Consider the following 17,211-nt stretch of genomic DNA (forward strand, 5'->3'; position numbering starts at 1 on the left):
AGCAACATGATCTGTCTTGTATATTACAGGAATTTCTCAGGCTGTTGTGTCCAAAATAGGCTGTGAGGAGACTTTTGATTCAGCTCTAACATGTAAAGCTTGAAAGTCATCACTCCCATCCCTAAAACAAGAAAAAAGTAGAACAAACTGAAAATTAACAACTGGTCTTGAACTGATCAGAGAACTGAGGTCACAGGGCAAAGGACCACCCTGAAATCTGGAGACCCAGGAGAACATAGCGATCATAGCCAAGATCTGCTTATCTTAAGTAGAAGCTGCTGGAGCCAGAAACTGCCAGGAACACCCGCGTGGTAATTTTGACAAATGGTTGGAAGAGTTAGTGTGGACCAGCATGACAGTGAGAAACTCCTGGAGGATTAAGAAGACTTTCATGCTTTCTTGGGTCAATCTTCACAAACCCTACCAGGTTCACACAGGAAAGAGCCAACAAATACCTCATAGCCCTGGCAAGGGGAGGAGAAAAGTAATTATTTTAAATACACCATGAGCATTCTCCACCAGAAAGGCCTACTCTCCAAGAGAAAGGACTTCATCAGAGCCTTACCTCACCTAGGCCAGAAACTCAGACCTACACAAAACAGACTAGGGAGCAGGCAGGAGAGGAAGTTGATAGTTATTACAACATTCATAAAAGGCAAAACTACAGGTTAGTTTTTCCCATGAAGAATCTAGAAAACATAGGGCCTGGAGGAAGTAGAAAAAGCAAGCCAAGTAGCAACTTTGTTAGAAAAAGGACAGTTTAGGGTCATGGACAGGGAAAGAAACAGTAAACCATCTCCCCAGAGAGCAAAATGAAGGCACTATCTCTGAGCCATGGCTGTCCTGGAAAGAGACATCCTCTTCCACAGCAGACTCATTTGAGTCTGGACACCAAATGAGTGGACACACTGCTTTCCAGATATGCTGGACACTTGAAAACCCCCTGGTAAGAGATTCGGTTACCTTGGGTGGAGACAAGGGCACAGAGGGAGACCTTTGCTATCTGACCAAGGTAGACATAAAGACAACCCGTGGAGAATTTGTTCTTGTACCAGCATTTCACCACAGGTTGCAAACTTCCCTTCACCAGTGGGGTGTATGTTTCTGGAAATTGGAGCACTGTTAGCAATCTTCAACATTGCTGTACAGTCCTAAGGTCAGAGGATCACCTGAACACACATTCACACTGGAAGTCAGCATTCTCTTCCTTTCAAACCGCCCCGCCCCCCAGATCATGACACATTTCTAGGCTTTTTATTTTTTAATGACTACCCCTCATGTAGTTGCGGATCAGAGCCCACAGGCTGCACAGATGCTGATGATGCTCATCCTAACACGATAGAATTCCCCAGTTCCTGGTTGTCTGCCAATCTGTATCTGTAGCTCCTCAAGCATTTCCTAGAAAGAACCTGAAACTAATATAAAACTTACATTTTAATACTCAGGAAGTACCCTTGTTTTTGTTTTCCAGCAGATCCAGCCCAACCACTTGCATTTTCTCAGTTGTTTTAGTTAAAACTACTTGTCAGGGCCTAAATGGCAGAGAGGTCACATCACTGTACACAGGACCCTCTCAGAAAGGTTCTCTTTGATGAGGTAACTCTGGTTTCACTGCCATTTCTGTGGCAGCACCTGGACATTCATGGGATACTGGAACTTGAGGTAGCCCCCAAAGTCCAAGAAATGAGACACAAGAGGATTCTCACTTTCAGTCATCTCTGTGCTGGTTTCTTTCTATGTCTTTGTGACTGTTTATAATCTGAACATCACAAAGTGCATTAGTGAAATTTAGTTGTTTACTATGAGTGAATGAATGAATGGCTGAATAAAAACATATCAGAAAGCAATGTTAACTACATACTTAAACTCTCTTTCTAAAGGGAGCTCTCTAACTGCCACCCTCAGGAGAAAAGGCAACTTAATTTTCCACTTCCTATATTTATGGTAGAAAAATACAGGAAGTATGTGGGGCTGAGGTACCCATGTGGGAGGATGGCCTCATGAGTAAATGTTGGCCCTCAGAACTGCGGAGCTCCCTGGCCTGGTATACGGAAGAATAAAGCATTGGAGTGAGCGGGTGGACTCATTTCCCAGGCTGCTATAACAATTTCTCACAAACATGGAAACTGAAAGCAACAGAAATTTATTTTCTCACAGTTCCGGAGGCCACAAGTCAGAAATCAAGGTGTTGTCAGGGTTGCGGAGACTCTGAGGGAGAATACCTTCCATGCCTCTCTCAGGGTTCCTGGGTGGCCGTCGGCAATCTTTGCCATTCCTTGGTTTGTAGACATGTCACTGCAATTTCTACCTCCATCATCATGTGGCCTTCCCCTGTGTTTCTGTGAGTCTCAAATCTTTCTCTCATTTCTCTTATAAGAAAACCAGACATTGGATTTCGCGCCCACCCTAAAACCAGGATGATCTCATCTTCAGATTCTTAATAACATCTGCACAGACCTTATTTCCAAATAAGGTCACATTCACAGGTACCAGGAGTACCTTGTCTTATTGGGACCAGTATACAACCTACTAAAGAGGTGACGGGACCTCAGCTATGGTCAGTGCACCAAGAGACCATATCACAGGCCTTAGCTCTCGTTCTCATTGGCTCCAAGGATAAGGGAAAATCAACGTAATAACAGCATACTAGATTGTCTACACACACACCCATTGCAGTGGCTTTTGGAAATTATTTCAGGGACAAGTAATGTGATAGAAATCAGTGCTTCCTAAGGTGAAATAAAATAAATATGTATGTGATAGTCTCACCATCTTAATAAAAAGAAGGCAGTTGTTTAGTGGCAGCACTAGCAAAGTAACTTGTTAAAGCTCTTCAAAAGAATTTGCCCTTGAAGCTGGGTGCAGTGGCATGCACTTGTGGTCCCAGCTACTTGGGAGGTTAAAGTGGGAGGATTGCCTGAGCCCAAGAGTTTGGGCCCAGCCTGGGCAACATAGACTCTGCCTCTAAAACAAATGAAAAAAAAAATGCTCTTTTAAATGATTAAATCGCCTACTTCTTCCAAATTGTTTACTTGATGACTTTAATAAACCGAATTTTTTAACCTGATCAGATGCTACTTCTTATGAAATGTGAATAAATTAAGTGTGAGTTGATGACGTGCCCTGGTGCTGAATTTATCCATCAGTATGTATCTGAACGAGATGTAATGCCACTTTTCCAGCCTTAAAAGTCAATGTTTGATTATGCAGCTGATTCCAATGACTGCTAAATAAAAGATGGAAACAAACTTCATCAGTTAAAAATTAGAGAAGTAGTATTACTCAGATGTGTACCACATATTCTCGCGTATAAAACAATGAAAAATGTCCAAGTGGGAGGATGACTTTTTATAAATTTTTAATAGTTGATGTCATAGTCATTGAACTTTATATTTTGACCATGATATTATTTTATTTAAAAATGGATTAGGTAAACTATGCGTAAAGCCAGAAATGAAAAGGGAATCTGTAAACTCCGAGGTCTTATGAAAAGGAGTCATAACTCTTAGCAAATGTTTAAGTTAATATATATACACGTATAGGCTACAATTCCCCAAGCATTACAAAGAATCCAGGCAAAAGTTAACTCTACCCTGTTGAATGTATGCCAAAAGCCATAATATTTTATTTTAATACAACAAAGACTATATCAAACATCCTGGAATCTGGATCAAAGTACCTAAGAATTGAATTATTTTGACAAAATACAGGCTGGACACTCATATCCTTTTTGTAAGGAAATGAAAACTCCTTACAAAAAGGAAAAGTGAAAATTCCTTTTTCATATCATCCACTCTGGTATAATGCAAAGTACCTTTAGACTAATACAGATATATAACATCTTGGCTTTGCCACTTATTAGTCATAGGGCTAGGAAAAAAAAAAACAAAAAAATCTCCCAAACAATGTGACCTGTGACTTCTGCAACTAAAAAATTGAAGCATAATACCCTTCTTGCAAGGCCCTTGTGAAGGTTATAAATAATAAGGATAAAGTGTCTGATTTTGAATGTCTACTGCTATTCCTAGGTTGTGGTCTTTCATTAGGTGAATCTAAGGGACCAGAGTTAGGTGGGTTTGACTACTTCATGTAGCTCTGTGTCGAGGGAAAAAAGGACAAATTTCAATGTTAATTTGTAGACTTCATTTCCATATAAAAATCTGGCTGTTTCATATTTCTTTAATTACGACTAAGGAGCCGTGTGCTATTCATAATGTGACAGACACAAAGATGTGCCGCTCACATCCTCCTTCAAGAAAGCACTCGCTGCCCAGCTGTGAGGAGTGTGGTTTGCTCCCGGCCTCCAGTTGTTAGTCCTTCAGGGTCTGCTTCAGCTTTCCGGCACATTTCACACACGAGCACTGTTACTTGCGCGGTGGCCCCCAGCCAATGACTGAGTCGGGCAGTGGTAGCCAAGAGCCTGTTCTCGCAGCAGCGTCCTGCCAATGACTGAACACGGAGTGATGCAAGGTCCGGCCACTGCCACGCAACGCAGATTCCTCTCGTGGGCAGGTGTGCTCCCAAGCTCCCCACTGGGCTGGCAGAGGCTTGGTCGGGTTGGCATCATGACTGACAGCACCCCTGCCCAGTCCTGCTCCCTTCCTTTTCAGTTCTCAGGTGTACTCCCCAGTAAATAGTTTGCACTCCTAACAGCTGCAATGTCTGCTTCCAGACAACCCAAATTATAATACATAAAAAAATGTTTAAGAGGTGTATCTTACTAAGCCACAATAACAACAACGACAACAACAAAAGTCTTGGTAGAAGAACTAATGGAAATGCAGAGGTTCTTCATTACTTTGCCTAAAACCTCCCAGACCAGGTATCTACTCTATCCTAAATGAACAATTCATAACTTCAGTCTGTTCCTGTTAGTGTTAAGCCAATGTTAGTATTTTTCTGTTTGGTCCAATGGGAATTTGCTTGCTCTGAGTTGACCCTGCTTCGTCATGTATTCTGTGTCTCTGTGAAGATGAAGAAAAAAGCAGCTACGCTGTGATTCAAGACACTGAAGCCATTCTTTTATATTGATTAAGATTCTCAACTTCTTTAAATATCCCTCTGAGGTCTCATTTTCCAAGCTATTAATCATTTTTATTGCTTTTCTCTGGAAATTATCCAAACTCTGCACCCTGCATCTGTCTTCAGATGCAGTTTCAAACTCCTTGCAAAATAGTAACAACCTGGCTATTGCAAAATAAGACAGAGAAGCTCAGTGGCCATAGCTACTGACAAGAACTCACTATAGAAACTAGGGATACAAGTTTTCTATATATGTTCACCTTTATCATTTAGTAATTGCATAATATTTAACATTTTACTTGTTTTTATCCCACCTTACTCTAGAGATTTTTGACAGTATTATTTAAAATGTACCAAGAATCAGCAATATACAAGGAATGATTCCAGCAGAAACACAAAACATGGTTTTCTATCAATTCTGTAAATAAACATTTTATAAATCTTCCTATTAAAATAATACTACTGGCACTTACACCCACACATGTCCCTAAAAGTGATGGTGAATGACACAATAGAATGAAAAGGCCAAATGCTTTTGTCTTCTATTCATGTTTATTCTTTTAAAATAAATGCAAAGATTGCCACTGACTCTGTTTGCAGTCCATGTTCTTTATTAGCCAGCTTTCTTGGCCTCCACAATCTGGTGTATGATCTGCTTTTCTAGCACATTCTCCAAGAATCCCTTCACTCACTTTAAATTCCATCAAACTGAACTGTACACCATTTCTCTGCAAACACTGCTGCTTTCCTTAGCTCTCTGCCTTACTTAGCATTTCATACAACCTCAAATGCATTTCCTCCCCATTCAAATAGTTTGTCATCCAAAACCCAATTTGAAAATCTCCTTTGCCTTGAAGCCTTTTCTAATGCCCACAGTTGTGCTTTCTCCCTTCTCTGAATGCCAAAAGCACCCAGTTGCATGATCCCATTCTACATTATATTACCTGACATGCACAGGCATCTTACTTCAGATGTTCCTCTGGCCAGGAACACTGGCTTGTTTTTGTTGTTGTTGTTGTTTGTCTGTTTGTTTTTTGAGATGGAGTCTCGCTCTGTCACCCAGGCTGGAGTGCAGCGGCATGATCTCAGCTCACTGCAACCTCCACCTCCCAGGTTCAAGCAATTCTCCTGCCTCAGCCTCCCAAGTAGCTGGGACTGGGACTATAGGTGCATGGCACCATGCCCAGCTAATTTTTTGTATTTTTAGTAGAGGCAGGGTTTCACAGTGTTAGCCAGGATGGTCTCAATCTCCTGATATCAGGTGATCCGCCCGCCTCAGCCTCCCAAAGTGTTGGGATTACAGGTGTGAGCCACCACCCCCAGCTTGGCTTGTTTTTTCTGTGTACTCCCTCCACCTTTCTGCCAAATATTCATCCAATAAGTTACTGGATTGGTCACAAATATGTGCCAGGCACTCAAGTAAGTACTGGAAATATAACTACAAGCAAAGTTGTCTTGGAACCTATCCACAGGGACCTTAACAGGAAGAACTACTGAAAATGCAGTGACTATAGTCCCACAGTGAGCCTAGGGCTCTTGGGCTGGTGTAGGAGACATAGGTAAGGCTCCTAATCCAGGCTTTAAGATCAGAGAACTCTAACAAAGTCTAAACTGCAAGCATTTAGCCAGGAGAATAAGCTAGGTGGCGATGATAGTTACAGGTAGAGAAACAGCCCTGAAAATGCCAGGAGTGACACAGCACTGTAGTGTGAAAGCATGGGGGGAGCATGAGAAGGGGTGGACCAGAACTGAAGGTGAGAGGTGGGGCTCAGATGTGAGCAGAAGCTGGTCAGGACAGTCTTTTAAGATAGTGAGGGAGATCACCTATTGGCCCAAGGCAAATGGCAAGTCACTGAAAGAAAATCAGAATTTGCATTTTCTTTTCTTTTTCATTTTTTTTTTTTTTTTTTTTTTTGAGAAGGAGTCTCGGCTCTGTCTCCCAGGCTGAAGTGCAGTGGTACAATCTCAGCTCACTGCAACCTCTGCGTCCCAGGTTCAAGCGATTCTCCTGCCTCAGCCTCCCAAGTAGATGGTATTACAGACACCCACCACCACACCCGGCTAATTTTTGTATTTTTAATAGAGACAGGGTTTCACCATGTCAGCCACAATGGCCTTGAACTCCTGACCTCAGGTGATCCACCCACCTTGGCCTCCCAAAGTTCTGGGATTATGTGAGCCACCGAGCCTGGCCAGAACTTACATTTTCAAACGACCCTTCATAACTGAAAGTGTCATTTGGTTGCAAGAGGGACACTGGAGGGAACTGGGAGATTCCTTAGTGGCCTTAGTAGTCTGTTAAGCCTTAGTAGTGTTAGTAACTAAGTTACTAACTTAGTAGGGTAAGTAACTAACTTAATAGCATTGCCAATAATCCAAGCAAGTTTCAACAGGTGGTATGATATGAGACATATACCCACATATTGCAAACAAATATAAATTGCCAAGTTCCAAGTCAAATGCATATCTACCAGCTTTCACCCTCTCCATGAATAAAATTTAAGTGAAAATAAACAACTACTCCATATCAGTGGGGACCTCTGACTGTCCTATGCCAGACTGCCTCATCTAACATCTGAATTTTTAACACACCTGGTGCCATTTTAACATTTCAGCCATGACTATCATGGAGAAACTCACTGAGTTTCCAAGTGTTGCTGCAGTTCATGATTCATTTGGTTAATCAATCAATACTGCAAGCATTTTTATTTTTGTAATAGACATAATTACTATACTTAATTGATAATACTGAGGACAAACATTTAAAAAATATATCCAAGAAAGCCCACTAACAAAGAATGATATCGTATTTTTTTCCCCACATTCCTTTGACCACAGGTAAAATCAGCAGGCACTTTTGCTGCTGCCTTTGTTTAAAACTGATTGGTAGATGAGAAGGAGGGTAGACGTTACTTGGATTGGGAGTTTACATTTTTGGTCAGGAAATAGCACAGATCTCCCTGTGTAATATAAAACTACTTTTGAATGGCAGAAAAAGACAGAAGAGAAATGCAGCAGGTGATGTTTCCTCACAGTTACGGCACGCACCTCTCCACTGCACAACCAGCACTGCCACCACCAGCTCACAAAGAGATCAGTGTTCTCTTCCCAGCAGATCACATGGTGTGTCTTAGTTCAGGCTGCTATCACAAAGTACTATAGACTGAGTGGCTTATAAATAACACACATTTATTTCTCACAGTTCTAGAGGCTGAACGTCTGAGATCTGAGTGCCAGCATGGTCGGGTTCTGGTGAGGGCCCTCTTCCAGGTTGCAGACAGCCAACTTCTTATATCCTCACATGGTAGAAAGAGAATAAAGGAGCTCTCTGGGGTCCCTTTTATAAAGGCACCAATTCCATTCATAAAGGCTCTCCCCTCGTGACCTAATTACCTCCCGAATGTCCCACCTTCCAATACCATTTAACATACAAATTTGGTGGGGGATAGACATTTAGACCATTGCATAGTGTTATGCTGGGAAACGAAATTGACTTAATAGCTACCATAGCAACTATCTAGCTAATACCAAAAAGAAGGACCCCACATAAACAATTTTGAAACAGGTCATCCTTTTTGGTGAATGTCCTCTATCATCTAATTGACTCAAAATCGAATAATTAACTTGTTCAGTTGCCTAAGCACACTTTTATTTTAAACCAGATATACAATCATTTTTACTTGAAGTATGTACCAAGAAATTATACTGCTCACAACAGTGTTCTATGGCCTCTTAATAGAGCTGTTATTATTATTTGGCTCTGTCTGGTCTTATACATGAGGTGAGTATTTGGTTGTACCTATTGTAAAAAACAAAACAAAACATAAACACCTAGGCCACCTGTACTATGGCTCTGTTATATGAAAAAATATTCAAGCCTGATTTGTCCACATGTATATGAGCTAAAATGGTTCAAAACTTGAAGTCTGTGGATTTTCTTGGCAGGCTTTGCCCAGAACCTTCAGTTGGGCATGCCTTCTTGTCAGGCTTCTAACTTTCATAAAGAAGTGACAGTTGTCCCTGTCATCACAGATCTTGCTCAGCTAACTGACAGAAAATAAATCTATACACAGTAACAGAAAAGATTAATTGCAAAGTCCAACAGCCTGTCAGAGAAAATGACCTTGAATTCTTTGTTCCTCAATAGAAGACTGAAGAACATGCAATCCATCTATTCCTTTAGCTATTCAAAAATCTTTACTGAATCAAGCCTTATAAACGAATTATGTAACTGGATGGCACCATTTTGTTTTCCTAGTTAAATCACTTTTTTCTCAATGAGCTTTAACAGTCTCTCATCAGCATATTTTGTGAGATAATACAGAAAGAGAATCCTATAATACTCAGAATCTATTTATTTTACTCTAAGGGTGTCATCAAGTATATTGTTTCTTGTATTACCTGGTGACCTCTTTAAGAGAACTCGTAGGATAAATTTCTTGTAGGTCTTAGTGCCAGAAAGAGCTGGGTTTCCCCCCAAGGCAATTGGACTCGTTTTTATATTTTATGGATGCAGTGAATCAGAGACCTGGTTATGTTCCTGTCTTTGTATTGCCTGCTAGAAATCTTACAGCCAAATCAGTGGCTCACAGATTCACATTAAATTACTCTATGCATTTTTTCTTACTACAAAAAGAAAACATAATTATTAAAGATGGAAAATTCTGATAAGAAAAAAGAACATAAAAATTACTTGTATTCTCACTATTCCAAGATGATCACTGTTATTTCGTTAATTTTTACAGCTTTATTCCTATGTATATGTCGTTTTAGTCTTTTGTAAAAACAGAATCATATTACATATCTCTATTACTTGCTCTTTTTATTTGATAGTTTACTGTGAGAATAAATTACATACTATTAAATATCCTGCTGCAACATTTTTAATGATTGTTGAGAATAAACATTCCATAGATGTATCAACATCCATTCAACCATTCCCTTGTAATTATTTATGTTCTTTCCATGTTTGTGTTATGAATATTTTCTAATGAATATCTTTCTTACAGTATCTTTATAATAATCTTTTATGAAAGTCTTTTATTTCTTTAAGAACACATTTTTAGAAGTAAAGTGATTAGGTCAAAATGTATGTAAAATTATAAGGTTACTGTTAGAAATTAAGAAATTTCTCTTTAAAAGGCTGTATAAGCTTTTAGTCCAACCAGCAGTTTTATTAAATCTCAAACATTAGTTACAGAAGGTTGTTTGTATTATTTGACACTTCACACACATGACCATGTAGGCGCACACACACACATTCACAAAGCACAGAGCACCGGTGCTGCTGCTGGGCTAGTTTAACAGATATGGATATGGTGGCCACCAGCTTACCCGCTGGGCCCAGCCCCACAGGCAATAGATGAGCCCCAACATCATCACATCTCTGTTCCATGATTCTGACTAAAACAAGCTAAGAGTAGACAGTCGGTCTCAGTTAGGTCATTTTACACTTTCTCTTGAATTTTCACAAAGCAAAGAAGACACACAGAAACTGGAAATGGCTAGACTTACCATTTCCAAGGAATAGAAGGCCCCTGCCCCCATAAGAATATTCACAAATTCCTGCTGCTGAAATCCTAAAAACTATTATAAGCCTCTCCTCCCTGAGACATAGTTTCCATCAATACCAAGCCATGCTGAGCTAGCCAACAAACAATGACTGAAATAGTAATAAAACTAACATTTATTGGACATTCATGATGAAACACGTGATGTTCTAAGAGCTTCATCTATATTGTTTCACTCAGTCTTTATAACAAGCTTATGAGGTAGGTAACATAAAGATCTTAATTTTAGAGATGAGGAAGCTGAAGCACAGAGAGGTTAAGTGATTTGCCCACTTACCTAAGGTCACATGGCTCATAAGCAGCAGGGTGAAGATTTGGATCAACAAAGGCCATATTCCTAATTATTACACTGGACTGGGCTCCACCCTTCAGGAAGTCATAGAAACCTGCCAAGAGGCAGAAAACAGATTATCCTACACAATTATAATTGGTGACATTACCAGGTTTAAAATGTATTTATTGGGCCAGGCACAGTGGCTTATGCCTGTAATCCTAGCACTTTGGGAGACCAAGACAGGCGGATTACCTGAGCTCGGGAGTTCAAGACCAGCATGGGCAAGATGGTGAAACCCTGTCTCTACTAAAATACAAAAAATCAGCTGGGCCTGGTGGCGGGCACCTGTAATCCCAGCTACTCAGGAGGCTGAGGCACGAGAATTGCTTGAACCCGGGAGGCGGAAGTTGCAGTGAGCCAAGATCGCACCAATGCACCCCAGCCTGGACAACAAAATGAAATTCTGCCTCAAAAAAAAAAAAATGTATTTATTGAATTGACAGGAAATAAGATATCAGATTGTTGGTTTTACTTGTATAACCTGTAATATAATTATTTTAATTATTGAAGACTTTGGAGGTGAATGCATTTTTCAGTAGCCAACATGCCATTCCAAATTGAGAATATGAAGGGATACAGAATGGATGGTGATGATGATTTATCTCCAAATGACTTTAGGTCCTACAGTAGGTCTACACCACCTTAATTTTAAAAATAGCATCACACTGAAAGTCAGAAAACCAGTATTTCTCCAATTTTACCGTCTCTCCCTAATTTTAGTCTCTAATTCCCCTTAAATCCCTTCTAAATCATTCTGAGAGTAGCCAGGCACTGATCTTGCTTCTCTATGGCACAGGTCACTTTCTCTACTCTTTTTCAGCCCTCTGTGGCCATTCCCTCCATATCCGCTGTCCTACTGAAGTCCCCGATGGCACCGCTGCTGCTATAGAAACCGACTATAGGAGCCTATGTCACTGTAATTTTTACCAGATCTCTGGCAGAGGCCTCCAGTGCCTGCTCTTGCAGCATTAAGGCCCCTGAGGAGATGCCATTTCCTGTCCCTGCAGGAGATGCCAGCACCAGAGTGGCTGCCTCTGGCACACTCTCTGGTCCTCAAAGAGCACAGGCACACAGGCTCCTGGAGTCATCACTTTCCAGACTGCAGCCACTTCAGCCTGAGAATAACGTTCCTGGTGTTATCCAAAGTCACTCTGCTTTTCTCACTTGCCTATCATATCATCTTTGAACCAATTTTGTTCACCCGTTTGTCTTCCTGCAAGTGTCTTCTCTTGCTGAAGGCTTCATGATCACTCACGTAAATAGACACTACCTCTTCCAGACATTCCAGACATGTCTGAATTCATGGGTAAACACTGATTCAGCTCAGACTGGAATTCTTTCAGTCATATCTATTACCATTATTGCTATTATCCCATCATTACCATAATCATCATTATGTTGATGATAATGATGATGATGATGAACTGGTATCTATTAGTGACACTTGCTATATATCAGACCACATTGGGGAAAATTAGATGTACTCCTCCATCTCATTTTTCCAATATAAAAACATTTCTAAAAGAATTCTGTATTTAAAAAGCCTAGCACAGCACTTTTCTTCTTTAAAATAAACATAATTGGTGTTATGTGCCTGAGAAAAAAATGTAATAAGCCTAGCACTGAGTTTTTCTTCTTGCATATGTATATAATTGCTGTTGCATGTTACAATAATAAGGAAAAAAGAAGCTTCAAAACGGCCTATCTGTAATATTTTTGACTTAGGAGTGAAAAGGTCTAGGTTCTAATCACGCTTCACTCTTTAACTCGCTGTGTGCCTTTGGAAAAGACTCAAAACCATGCTAGAGAGTCCTTATTAATAAAATGAAGTTGTTTTAAGAAACATTTTGTGGATATTCAATTTCAAGAACAGAGTGTTTAACAAATAATAATTATTTTCATTTCTGATCTCTCATTTTCCAACAAGAATTATACCCAAAAAAACCCGTGTTAAGTGTCAGTTTTGGAAAGCTGCTATCAGTTATAACTATGTGACTGGTAGATGAACACATAAACCAAGAGACAGATATTAATAAAGTGCTTAAAAGGAAAGCTCAAAACATCTTGTCACCAGTGTGTTACTGATGAAAGAACCTATGAGTTATGGCAGTGAGTACAATGATCTGATCTTCAATATCTGAATATCCATGTATCGATGTATGTATATATCTATTTATCTATCTTTCGTTTTCACCACAACCACAATTATCTTGATTCCATGGCTAGCAGCCTTAACTATATCTACAGGAGCAGCAGAAATAAGGGAGAGATGTGAATAAAAGACAATCACTACCCTGATTTTCCTTCTTCGTTCCTATGCCTCCCTGCCTCAGCTTCACTCCATTCTTATGGATGTCCATATACCACTGAAGGTTCTTCTGATAGCAACAATTACCTTTATGAAACATTTTTAATACAATTTAACAGGTATTCAGAAACTTTAGATTTCTTTTTGAGACAGGATCTTGCTTTGTGGCCCAGGGTGGAATGAAGTGGCACAATCATAACTCACTTCAGCCTTGATCTCCTATGTTCAAGTGATCCTCCTGCCTCAGCCTCTCAAGTAACTAGGACTACAAGTGCACACCACCATACCTAGCTAATTTTTTTTTTTTTTTTTTGTAGAGGCAGGGTCTCACTATGTTGCCCAGGCTGGTCTCAAATTCCTGGGCTCAAGCAATCCTCCCACCTCAGCCTCCCAAAGTGCTAGGATTACAGGTGGGCCACTATGCCCACCTGCAACTTATTCTTCTTATTTGAAAAATCTAGACATTAAGAATATATTAGGAACTGTGTTTGGAACTGCAAAGAACAAAAAGATGAATCAGATATGGATGCTTCCCTCCAAGAACTAGCATTTGAGAATGTACTGGAGAATGGGATTTTCTGCACTTCTATCATGCTGTGTTGCTGTGTTGCTGCATAACAAGTTACCCTAAAGCTTAGTAGCCTAAAACAGCACACGTTTATTATTTCACAGTTTCTGTGGGTCAAGAATTTGGGAGTAACTTAGCTGTTCTGAGCCAGATCTTTTAAAAAGTTGATGTTGGGATTTGAGTGAGGGCTGCAGTCATCTAGAGGCTTGACTAGGGCAGCAAGATCTGCTTTCATGATGCTTCACACACATGGTGGATGGCAGGAGGCCTCAACTGCTTGCCACATTGGCCTCTGCACACAGCTGTTGAGCATCCTCACAACATGGCAGCTGCTCTCCCCAGAGCAAGTGATCTGAGAAAACAGAAATGTGGAAGTAGCTGTGTCCTTTATGGCCTACCCTCAAAGACATACATCATTATTTCCAAAATATCTTGTTGGTTTCATAGGTCAGCCCTTTTAAATGTGGGAGGAAACTACATAAGACCATAAATGCCAGGAAGGCAGAGACCATTGTGGGGTCATCTTGGAACCATTACAATGTGTAATGGACTCTCCCCAGGTCTCACTTGCAGGTCAAAGCCGCATCAATATTTCAAACTTCACTAGCTCACGTCCCAATCACTGACTCAACATTCCAAGCTCCAAAAAATCTCTTTTCTTCCCCAGCATTTCTGCAACTTCCTAGGGATCCTGCCCCACTGCTGCACAGAACCATTCTCCTACCCAAGGGTGCTGCTGCATCAGGAATTGCCACTGAAGAAATCGAGCACTCAGTGCCAAACAAGGCAGCGTTTGCTTCAGAGCCAAGGGATCTCCTCTTCACTCAGAATCTCCATTCCCCTCTAGTAGCTAGGTTTTTCTTAATTAGGTCAAAGTCATCACCTTTAGTCTTTCCTCCCTCAGCTTACATTCTCTTCCAGAAGGCTCCTCAACCCTCATTTGTTACTCACTTCACCAGATGGACTTAGATAAGTCTTTATTACCCTTAAACTAGGCATTTCTACTCTCTCCCCTTCCTGTTTATGTCCTGTTATATTCACAAAAATAAAGTCAAAATTTAAAAATGCCTTGAGATAGAAGAACATTTTGATACGTTTGCTGAGTCTCAGCCCTCAATAGTATCTTTCTACAAACTAAATTTCCATTACCGCTACTCTTGCAATTAGGTCAAATGGAGTCTGGAGTTCAGAGTCCAGCCCATCAGTCCCTGTGGTGCTAACCTGTAGTGATAAACCCTGTAGCCACACATGGGTGGATGAACAGACAGGTCAACAGCCCCTTTAGCTTAATGACTGTGGAAATGCTGCCTACATTTAACACAGAAGCTTGCTCTGCATTTTCGAATGAAAGGGAAGAAAGCAAATTTTAAGATACTATAATAAACTTACTTGTCTCCATTATGGAAAAAAAATTATATTTTTAGTCATTCTACTTAGACATTCCTCAATAAAATCTGAATTTCTGCAGAAAGCTGGAATGAACTGTATGAAAGGTTACATTGTCACTGGAGCCATTAACAGAAGTTCATCCTTCTATCCCTGATTGAAAGCTCCTTGCCTTAAGTCAAAGTTTCTGTCACCATGGAAGCCAGAAAACAGTTAGAATAGAAGTAAAATGGCTCAAGATGCTCATTTATAAAAGGAGATGTGAATTGTGTAGCAGAGATCCAAGGCAGACAATAATAAATGAGGCAAGTTCCCATCTGATTTTTAAAGTTGCACACAGTCGAAATTCTCATTTATGGGATTAGTTAGGATGTGAATTTATGCATTCAGAATTGGAACGTGAAGATTCAGCATTATCATGGTAGAAGTCTAGCTTTGTTCTGCAAGTCTTTCTTCATAATAATAAAAGTTAAGCATGTCTCACCACGAAAAAAAATGTTATGTGTATGTAAGGCATATGCTAATTAGCTTGATTTAGACATTCCATAATGTATACATGTTTCAAAAAATATGTTCTACATGATCAATATATACAATTTTTGTCAATTTAAAAAAATAAATAATTTTAAAAATTATTTTCCCCTCTTTGGTGGTCATCACCACTTCTCTCTCTTTTCTTCCTTCAACTTTTTATTTTAAGTTCAGGGCTAGATGTGCAGGATGTGAAGTTTTCTTACACAGGGAAACATGCGCATGGTGTTTAGCTGCACAGATCATCCCTTCACCTAGGTATTAAGCCCAGCATCCATTAGCTCTTCCTCATGCTCTCCTTCTCTTCACCCCTGCCCTGACAGGCCCCAGTGTGTGTGTTCCCTCCCATGTGTCCCTGTGTTCTCACCATTCAGTTCCTGCTGGTAAGTGGGAACATGCAGTGTTTGATTTTCTGTTCCTAAGTTAGTTTGCTGAGGATAATGGCTTCCAACTCCGTCCATGTCCCTGCAAAGGACAAGATCTCGTTTGTTTTCATGACTGTTAAGTTAATCATGGTACTACGACTTTTAGTCGAGAATGTCTCAATATACTGAACATTGAAGGATCACCTCAAACCATTAACTCCTTTGGAATTGATGTGAGATGTACTAGTTTTTATTAGTTTGCTTCTGTAAAAAAATTATTACAAATTTAGTAGCTTAAAAAAACACCCATTTGTTATCTGGAGATCAGAAGCTCAGTCACAGCATAGCTCAACTGATCCCCCTGCTTAGGATACCACAAGGCTAAAAAGGTATTGGCCGGGATGTGTTCTTTTCTGGAAACTCTGGCAATGAATCCACTTCCACACTTATTCAAGACAGTGACGGAACTCAGTCCCTTGCAGTTGCAGGACTGAGGCTCCTGTTTCTTTGCTGGCTGATAGCCAGGGCTGTTCTTAGCCCAGAGAGATCTCTCTCTGTTCCTCTTTGCACATGACCTTCTCCATCTTCAAGACAGCAATAGCATATTGAGTCCTACTGACTCTTCAAATATCTGTGGCTTTCTCTTCTGACGTCAACCAACCAAAGAAGCTTGGTCTGAAGGGTCCACGTGATTACCCTGGGCACACCTGAATGATCCAGGAGAATCTCCCTGTTTTAAAGTCAGCTGATTAGCAACCTTAATTATATCTGCAAAGCAGAGTATATATTTGCAGATATAATTAAGAATTTGCCCTGTCAGGTAACATACTCACTGGTGTAACACCAGAGAAGGAAAGTCATGGGGCCGAAGTTCTGCTGCCACATGGGGGATGAGTAGAAAGAGATATTTTCCCCTTACAGTAAATATTTCTCTATCACTTGGACATTTTCTTAATACAAGCAATTACTAGTTTTGTAATTTTTAAAGCTTTTTTATTTTAAAGATTAAAATATTCAAAGTCATCCATTTTCAAGTATACTAAATTTTTTCAGAAACCTTCATTCACAAATAATATAAATTGCATTCTTGTCTGTTAAGTAGGGAAGTCTACTAGCTGTCATTGTTT

Source organism: Chlorocebus sabaeus, chromosome 10 (genome assembly GCF_047675955.1).
Source record: "Chlorocebus sabaeus isolate Y175 chromosome 10, mChlSab1.0.hap1, whole genome shotgun sequence".
Lineage (NCBI taxonomy): Eukaryota > Metazoa > Chordata > Mammalia > Primates > Cercopithecidae > Chlorocebus > Chlorocebus sabaeus.